Genomic DNA, 10,540 nt, shown 5'->3' on the forward strand with positions numbered 1-10,540 from the left:
TGGTCATTGTCCAGCTCTCTGATGCATAACAGGTGATTGCGAAGACCATGGCCTGTATCAGATGCACCTTAGTCTCCAAAGAGACACCATTGCTCTTCAGCACTTTGGAGAGGTCCCTAACAGCAGACAACAACTGAGGGTTCAATTTTATAGTGCATTTAGAAAGAAATTTCAACTAGCTCCTTTACTCCTTCCCCCCCCCTTTTAATTAAAACCCATTTGTTTATACTTTAAAATCATATTCTGGATTGACTATGACCATTGCGATGATACAACGGAAAACTGTTGCTTATCAAAATCTTTTGTTGTAATGCAGCATGGAGTTGGAACTGACTCTTAACTGCCTCTCCAGAAGGTTTTCAGAGGCAGTTAATCACACAAGAGGAGACTGTCCATTTTTCAAACTGCTTGTATGTCTTCAATATATCTGTCCTCAGTTATTTGGGCAAAATAGATACAATATGGCTTAGGAGAGTTGCGCTATTGTTATTTTTCTAAGCTGCACTCTTAACTGTCCCTCACTACCAGCCCCACCCCCAAACTTCCAGAAAACAAACATTATGACTATCAAGATAAGGGACCTAGCAGGAAAGACTTATACCCTACCACTCCCATTCCAAGTAGAACTCTGCATTTTTATCTAAAAACTTGAAAATACAAAATTTCAGTTGAGGAAGGATTCAACAGCTATCACATATCTTAAAACTATTTTTAGGAAATGCTTTGACTTATAATACCTAAATAATACTCTCTTTTCTAGTCTATCCTTTGCCTTCATCTAAACCCTCATCTTTCCAAAGGCAAGCATTGTGTCATAATCAAGTCTTGGGCTGGCATAATGCTTCCGAAATTAACAGGTACTCAGGAAATCCAATTTTTATTCATATACATTGAAAATAAACTAGCCATCATGTTTTAAAATGTAATTTCTAAGAATGTTTGCTAGATTGTACTGATTATGACTGGTTTGGAAAAATATATGCCAAGTAATAATTATAAAGTGAATTGTTTTCAACAGAGACCAATTCTTTTGAAAAGCCTTAATGAGTGCCTGGCATGACTCCATCAAATTGTCTTAAAATGTTATTTGATGTTCTGAAACATTTTATGTTCCTAAAGGTAGCAGAGCTTTTTCCTCATGGGTGAGAGTGAAAAGTGGTTTGAGGATGTGCATGTGCACACCGAGTCCAAGGGTGTTATCAGACCTTTTTGTGGTATTGCTATTATCTGGGCTAAGTCTCTGTGTACAAAAGCAGACCACACTGGTCTTCAAAAAAAAATCAGAAGCAGGGGGTTATAATTGGTGCAGCTGTGGCAATAGCCTTACTGTTAAAGACAAGGTATTTAATTTAAAAGTGCCTAAGAAGTTTCAGATAGAAATAGAGAAGTTGTTGTCATGCATATTAGAGCAGGGGATTATTTTTTACCCCCCATTTAGTTGGAAATTGTTCTTGTGTGCATTTTATTCATTAGGAGTTTTGTGATTTAAAAGAACTAGGTGTAAGTTTAATATAAATATAAATTTTACTAATTTAGCTAAACTTGAATTCTGAAGTCTAGATTTAGTGCTGTTTTGGTCCAAGTTGATTTCATTGTCACCACTTTACATAACACAGATAGATATGGCCTGGAAATGAGAATATCAACGTTCTTTTTTGGTTGACATTAGTCTCACCTCTTGTGCCTCTCAGGGAGAATTTGCCAGGATTCCCAGCCAATATTTAGTCTATTGACATTGATCCTCTTTCTCTTCCTCTCTAAGGTGGTATACTGTAACGTCTAAAATCAAGTTGTTAGACAAGCAAAACATTTTTAGATTTCTGATAGTTCTATCTTTCATTTTATGCCAAAGATACAAATTTACATCTACTTTTCACTATAATCACATGGCCCTCCCCAGCTCCCCAAGCAAGCAGCCTATAGAAACAGGAAGTTTAATAAACCACCACACATCCTTTAAATGCCTGAAATCTCTCATGAACCTGGATCCTCTCCCACCAAGCTGATAAAATGACATTGTAAAGTTTAATAAAGTTGTATATTGCTCTAAATGTATTTGGTTAAAGTAATTTAAGAAAAAGACACCTTTAATGATTGTAGTCTTTGATATGAAACTTTATGTGGATTTGCATTTTCATCATTAATTACCATCTTGTTACAAAATAATACTTTTAGTATAAATTTTCCAATTCTTAATAAAGAGTAACTTTAGACTAATCATTCTTATGATAACATATGTATTTTGGAATGAACTAGCTTTTCTTCTGTACCATATGCATGATCATGTTTTATGTTTATCAAAAAGAAAAAAATTGTAGTTTCACTATAATCTTTTTAAGAAACATAGATTATAAAATAAAGTATAGCTTGTTTTTAATTGGAAATCTGCACTAAAAAATTATAAGGGAAAGCATTTTAAAAATATTATTATATATTCCAAAAATTGTAGACAGGTATATAAAGTAAACTACTCCACATGCCTTTGTTTCTAAAATTCTTTTTTAAATACATCAGACCAAAATAGCTTTACAGGTGAGTTTTAACAATGTTACTAAGAAAAGATAAATGTAACTTTACATAAATTGCTTCAGATACTAAGAAAGTATAGAAAAAACTACATGACTCAATTTGTGAGATAAGTATGGTGTTGATGCCCAAACAAGGTAAAACATGAAAACTATGTAGTATTCTTTATTTAAACATTAAAGGAGCCAGAGTAGCATAGGGCTTCAGATGTTGAGCTGCCAGGAGAAGAGTTAAGTTTGTAGTCTGCTAGCCTCTCTGATGGAGAAAGAATGGGCATTTTTCTCACATAAATATTTATAGCCTCAGAAACCCAATGAAGAGTTACTTTGAGTCAGAGTCTACTTATTAGCCATGGTTTGGTATTTTTTGGTATTTATTTGGTTTTATAAAACATGAGCATAAAAGTAAAAATATAGATAAAAGTACTTAAAAATTGATCAGAAATTAAAAATATATAATGCTTGAGTAATGTTTATTCCAAGAATGCTATGATGTTTCAATTATCTTTGAAAAGTTGTATTAAACACTATTTGGTAATGCATCAGCCTTATTTTGTATACCAGTAAAGTATACATACAGGTGAAAAAACATGTCACAAAATTAGCATTTATTTTTTCATTCATTCATTCATCCGTTCATTCATTAATTTAAAAACTACCTGTTCTGTGTTAAATTAGCAAAGGGGATATAACAAGTAAATAAATAGACAAGTTCTTTTGCCTTGTATTTTACAGTCTAGGGGATGAATCAGAATATAATTAAACAAATAGCTAAACTGTATAATGTCATCATGTAGTAATTGCTATAAAGGAAAACAAAACATTAACGAGACAGAATGTGATGGAGATTTCTATTTTGGGCAGATACCTGGAAGTGAGGAAAGAGCCAAATGAATTCCTAGTGAAAAACCTCATCAGGCAGAGAAAATTAGGAGTGCAAAGATTGCAAGGAAATGTTTGCTTGGACCAAAGATGGTAGAGAAATAGGTACACACACTTACCATGAATGAAGGGATGGAGCAACTGAGCAAAAGATAGGCAATGGGATTAGAGAGCTTGTTGGGACCTACAAATATTTAACTTTCTATGCCAATTTTAGATTTTGTCATGTGTGTTGTGGGAAAACCTTGGAGACTCTTCTGAAGAGGGGTGATATGGTCTTATTTGCATTTTAAATAACCTCTTTGACCTGAATATCCACAAGAGTTTATCGTGGTACAGATCTTTTTGTTGTTGTTATGTGCCATCAAGTCACTTGCAACTCATAGGGACTGAGCCCTGCTCTATCCTGAGCCAGTCTCACTGTCTCTGAAACACCTACCCCCACTATCCCAGTTACTGTCTTAATACATCTCATCCTGGGTCATCTTCTTCTGTACCATCCTTCTGTCCTTTCATGCATGATGTTTTTCTTCAAGGACTGGTCCCTCCTGGCAATATGCCCAAAGTATGTGATGCACAGCTTCAAAATCCTTGCCTCCAAGGAGCAACTTGGTTTTCTTGGAAGTTTTCTGTTGATGTTCCAGTTGCTTTTGGATAATCTTCCACAGAATCTTGCTTGGGTGTAGTAATAGTGATATTGTTCAATAATTTCCACACTCTGACAGATCACCCCTTTATTTTTTTTAAATGGAAATAATTATGAAACTTTTCAAGTCACTTGGACAAGTAGTTGTCCTCCATATTTCTCAGTACAACCTAGTAAGCATGTCTAAGACTGCATCAGTTTGTTGAAATAGGTCAATTGTTATTCTATCAATTCCTGGGGCCTTACTTTTTGCCATTTCCTTCAGAGAAGAATGAACTTCCTCCTTCATCACATTGCCTCTTGGTTTCATTAAATTCTTCTGTGTAGGGCATTTTTTTTTGGTACAGTGACTCTGTATACTCTTTCCCTCTTCTTTTGATGCCTCCTGGATCATTCAGTACTGTCTATGTCTGTTTGCCAGCAACCTACAGCTACACCCTGATAGGAGTAAGCATGACAGAGAGACAACACTCTGGGAGAGGATCAGAGGGTCAATCCGGCTCAATTTTATTGGAATAAGCACTGCACTTATATACACAGGAAGACAGGATAGGGTGGGCTTACGGAAGTGGGACATGTGGATTGGTCAGGAGAACCTCAGCCATGTGCAGACTACTCCCAGCTCAACAGACATGGCTACTGTCTTCCCAAGTGGCAAGTTTTCTCAAGTCAGTAGAGCTGTATGTATGTGAAAAGAGCTTCAAAATCCTTTCCTCCACAGAGATACTTGATTTAACACTCTCTAGAAAAGACCTGTTTGTTCTTTAGGCAGTTCATGGTATGTTCCATATTCTTTTCCAGCATCACAATGCAAAGGCATCACTTTTTCTTTTGTCATTCTTATTCATTGTCCAGTTCTGTGATGCATACCAAGTAATTGCAAAGACCATGGCCTGGATCAATCAAATCTTACTTGACAGACTGACATCCTTGCTCTTCAGAACTCTGGAGAGGTACCTGACATCAGATTTTCCAAATGCAATTTGTCTTTTGATTTCCTGACTTCTGATGCCAAGAGAATTGATTGTGGAACCAAGTAATTGAAATTGTTTACAAGCTCAATCTCTTCTCCATTTATTATGATGCTGCCAATTGGCCCCGTGGTGAGTATTGTTGATTTTTTTTTTTAATATATTGAGCTTCAATCCAAATTGGAGACTACAGTCTTTGACCTTCTGCAGCAAATGCTTCAGGTCTTCCTCAGTCTCAGCAAGCATTGCTGTGTTATCTGCATAACACAGGTTGTTGATGAATCTTCTTCAAATTCTGATGCCACATTCTTCTTCATAAAGTCCAGGCGCCTACATTATCTGTTCTCCATATGGAATGAAAATGTATGGAGATAGGATGCATTTCTGATGCACTTCTTTCATGATTTTGAACCATGCAGTATTTCCTTTTCTGTTCTGATGACAGATTCCTTGTCCAAACATAGGTTTTTCATGAACAGTTCTTCTCAAAGTTAGCAACAATTTGTGTGATCTATGTAGTCAAATGCCTTTTAAGGTTCCCTAATGTAGGAATAATATTTAATAAAGTGTATCTAAAAAATCATACTGTCATTTTACTTAAATATTATAAGCATTCTTACTAGGACAATAATAATATTACTATAAGGAAACACTGTAATAAAATCTGTGTTGAAGGTCTCAGCCAATGCAATTCAAGATGAAAAATATTAAGTAGCAAACTCTGAGGGAAAAACAGAGTTTTTCCAATTCATGAACCAGAATTTTAAATAAAGAAAAGATAAGAACTAAGATAAAAAAGAAATTTTATAAGTTTACTGAACTCATATCATCATGCTAAATTAATTGCTATTTAACAAAACAGTAATAACCAGCTAGAAAATGAAATATAAATCAATGTTGCATATCCAAATGTGTATGAATTATTGAAAGTAAACCTAATTTTCTCTGTAAAGTTTCACCCAAATTCCAATAAAATATTTTAAAAAATTAAACAGACAAATTTTATAAAGTATCCAGGGTTAACTTTATTCAAAATCATTAAGATTTCTATAACATTCAACAAACAGTAACTCATTGCTGCCAAGTCAGAACCAATGCTCAAGTGGATTTTTTGGAGCTGTAAATCACACAGGAGTAAATATAGGGAAAAAGAAAATGTTACTGAAGAACAAAGATATTTAAACACATAGATTCACTGTTGTTTTTAGATGCTGAGGAATCCACTAAAACTAATAGTTAAAACTTTTAAATATGACCGTCTTCCCCCAAAATAATCTATAAACTTAATAAAATTGTACCAAAAATAAAAAAGAAATTTTATGGAATTGATAAGAGAATCCTAAAATGAATATGAAAGTACAAGGAAGCAGGAATACCCAAAGTAAATTTGAAAAATAGTGAGTTGGGTGAGAGGGACAGTTGCCTAATCAAATATATGAAGAATCTATAGAGCTCTAGATTATGAAACGATGTGGTATTGGCACAAGAAGGATCAAATAAACCAAAGGAACATAATAATTTAGAATCAGATAATTGCATATGTGGAAATTTAAATAAGCACTAAACATAGTGAGAAAAGGCAACATTCCTTGATAATTGGTTAGCCTTGTGGGGGGAAAGGTAAAATTAGACCCCGAACTCACACCGTATGTACAATAAATTCCAGGCAGAGTAAACACCTGAATATTTGAAGCAGCTTTTTCTAGAAAATGTGAAATGGTTTTATAACACAGTTATGAAATGTTCTTAGACTAGGAATAAAAAGATACTAAGATAAAAGAATACAACACAAAAACAAACTACAGACTATCAGAAGATATATATACTTACATGACACAGGATATTTTTATTAACAAGTCAGAGTAAGAATGAACAAAGTCCATGAACAGACAACATACATAATAAACATATGAAAATACACTCTACTTATTAATAATTAGAGAAAAATTCCAGTAATACTCCATTTCACATTAAGAAAATTTAAATTATGATACTATCAAGTATTGCCATGTTTGTATAATACCAGTGCTCTGGTTAACTATATTAGCATATGATAATTAGCATATGAATTGATATCACCCAATTGAACAGTAATTTGAAATATTTGATAAAGTTCAAGATGTTTATCATCTGTAATTTAGCAAGTGCACTACAAAACATTTAAAAATTTTCACATATATGCATAAAGGATAATTATAAAATTCCTTGTTGTTGTTGTTAGGTACCATTGAGTTGAGTATGATTCATAGTGACACTGTAAACAAAAGATTTGAACCCTGTTCTATCCTGTACCATTTTCACACTTCCTGACAACCAAAATCCTATTTCAGCAGTCACCATGTCAATCCATCTGGTTGAGGGTCTTTCTCTCTCTCACCAATCCTCCATCCTTCCTAGCATCATGTCCTTCTCCAAGGAATGGCCCCTCATAACAAAATGCCTAAAATATGTTAGGCAAAGCCTCATCATTCTTGCCTCCAAAGAGCACTCCAGTTGCACCTTCTCCAAGACATACCTGTTCATTTGCTTTGCCATCCATGTGCCCTTTTCCAACACCACATCTCAAGTGTCAGTTCTTTTTCTGTCATTCTTATTCATTGTCCATCTCTCAGATGCATAGCAAGTAATTGGAAAAACCATGGCCAGAATCAAATGCACCTTAGTCCTCAAACTGACATCATTACTCATCAATAATTTGGATTTGGACATGTTTCTAACTGCAGATTTTCCCAATGCGATGTGTCTCCTTATTTATGTGACTGCTGGTATTAATGGTGTTAATTGTGGATCCAAGCAAGATGAAGCTGTAGACAGTCTCAATCTCCTTTCCATCCCTCCCCCAGTCCATTTTACAAAGCACCTCTTATTCTGTTGTCATATAAAAACTGCCTAATCATATATTCTTTTTGAACAGTTCTTTTCTTTATCTGTTCCAATACAGTGTTCATTATTCATCCTCTCTTTTCCTAGTTTCCCTCCAAACCCCCATGTCAATCTTGCTTTATAAAATAAGTGTTATACAGTATTTGTCCTTCTGTGACCAAGATATTTCTCTCAGCATAATTTTCCCTAGGGTTATCCTTGTTGTGAAATGTTTTGTGAGTTCCTTATTTTTCAGTGCTGCATAGTATTCCATTGTGTGAATATACCACAGTTTTTCTATCCATTCATTTGTTGATGGACACTTGGGTTGTTTCCATCTCTTTCCTATTGTGAATGAGATGGCAATAAACATTGGTGTGCATATATCTGTTTGGGTGACAGCTCTGATTTCTTTAGGGTATATTCCCAGTAGGGGGGATTGCTGGGTCAAATGGTATTTCTATTCTCAACTTTTTGAGAAAGCACCATACCACTTTCCATTGTGGTCGCACCATTTTACACTCTCCCAAGCAGTGAAGAAATGTTCTAATTTCTCCATAATCTTGCCAGTATTTGTCGTTTGCTCAATCTGTATTATTGAGGTTCTTTCTCTCTCTGTCTGTCTCTCTGCCCCAGCATCATGTTTTTTTCAAGGACTGTTCTCTCTTGAATTCATGCTCAAAGTGTGTGAGACAAAGTTTCACCATCCTCAACCCTTGTGACACTTTCTCTAAGATCGACTTGTTTTTTTCATTTGGCAGTCAGTAGGATATTCAATACTTTTCTCCAACACCGCAAAATCAAAAGCATTGAGTCTTCTGCAGTCTTTATTCACTGGGCAACTTTCAGAAGCATAGGAAGCAATTGAAAATACTGAAGCTTTGGTCAGGCATAACATAGTCTTTAAACTGAAACTGTTGCTCTATAGTACTTTGGAGAGGTCCTGAGCAGCAAATTTCCCCAATACAACACATATTCTGAATTTTTTCACCACTGTTTTCATAAATATAGATTGTGGATCTAAGTAAAATGAAACTGTTGATAACCTCAGTCTTTTATCCCTCTATCATAATAATGCCTATTCATCCAGTGGTGAGGGTTTCTTGAGGTTGATGGATATGTAATTCATGTTAAACACCGTAATCTTTGATCTTCTGTAGCAAGCACTTCAAGTCCTCTTCACATTCTGCAAGCAAAATTGTGTTATCTACATAATATAAGTTGTTGATGAGGCTACCTCTAGTCCTGAAATGCTGTCTAAAACTTAAAAGAATGCACTATATATCCACATATTAAGATGAACTATAAATTAATAAATGGACAAGTTGGATGAAGGAATAGGCAATAAGCAGCAAGTGAATAGACATTATAATGAATTAGTTTCATTAACCAATTTTAATTAATACTATAATGCAAATGTCTGAGCTTCAAAATCCTAGACTCCAAGGAGAAACTTGGTTTCACCCTGTCCTTGACAGACCTATTTGTTTTCTTGGTGGTCCATAGTATGTTAAAGACTCTTCTCCAGCACCAAAATTCAAAGGCATCGATTCTTCTTCTGTCATCCTTAGTCATCGTCCAGCTCTCTGATGCATAGCAAGTAATTGTGAAGACCGTGCTCTGGATAAGACACACCATAGTCTCTAGACTGATATTATTGTTTCCCAGTACACTGGAAAAGTACCTGAGCAGATTTACCCAATGTAATTAGTCTTTTGTTTTCAGAATGGTGGAGGGACGGCATAGGAGGGGAAGACCCCAGATGAGGTATACTGATACAGTAACTAGAGTTATGGGAGTAGATGTGTCTGACTCAGTGAAACTGGCTTAGGACAGGACAGGGTTCAGAGCTCTTGTACCTAAGATCACTATGAGTCACAGGCACATAACAACGACAACATAAGGCAAATGTTTGTATTATTGAACTAAAACCCAATATGATTTGTAACCTCTGCTCAAATGAAAAGATAATGTTTTTTAAAAAATATGAACTATAATAAAATAAATTGGGAAGTGATGAAGAATCATATGCAGAGCCTTATATCATTTATGTAAACTTAAAATTGGTAAATACTACCATATTATATGCTATTACCTACATTGTTGAATTCACGAATGTTAATATGTGGCCTAGTGGCAAGAATGTGCACTGCAATCCCAAAGACACAGGATTGGAGAACACCAGCTGCTCTGCAGGAAGAATGGGCAATCTGCTCCAGTGCAATTAACTGCCTCTAAAAACCCGCCAGAGGGTCAGTTATGGGTCCATTTCGACTCCACCATACACACAACAATAATAAAGATATAACATAAACATGAAATTATACCAAATTTTTTATTGTGCTAGAAATGCAACATAATGATGAGATCAAGAAGACTTCAACTGGATCTATTTTAAAAAATCTAAGCCAATATAGACATTTTGTTATGTTTCTACAAAGTTGTCTGGTGAATGAGGTAAACTCTAAAGTGACTAATAATTCAAATTGCTGCCTTTTTGGTTAGCATCTGAATACATAATACACTACACAACCAGGGTTTCTGGCAAATGGAATATAACAATTTTGCTATTCTCTCTAGAAGTACCCTCCCCACCAGACAACCATTCACATGATAGTCTAAGTGAAAGGAACCACATAAAGCTATTAGGTACG

Source organism: Elephantulus edwardii, unplaced genomic scaffold (genome assembly GCF_000299155.1).
Source record: "Elephantulus edwardii isolate Elephantulus edwardi_28Jun2011 unplaced genomic scaffold, EleEdw1.0 scaffold00157, whole genome shotgun sequence".
NCBI lineage: Eukaryota > Metazoa > Chordata > Mammalia > Macroscelidea > Macroscelididae > Elephantulus > Elephantulus edwardii.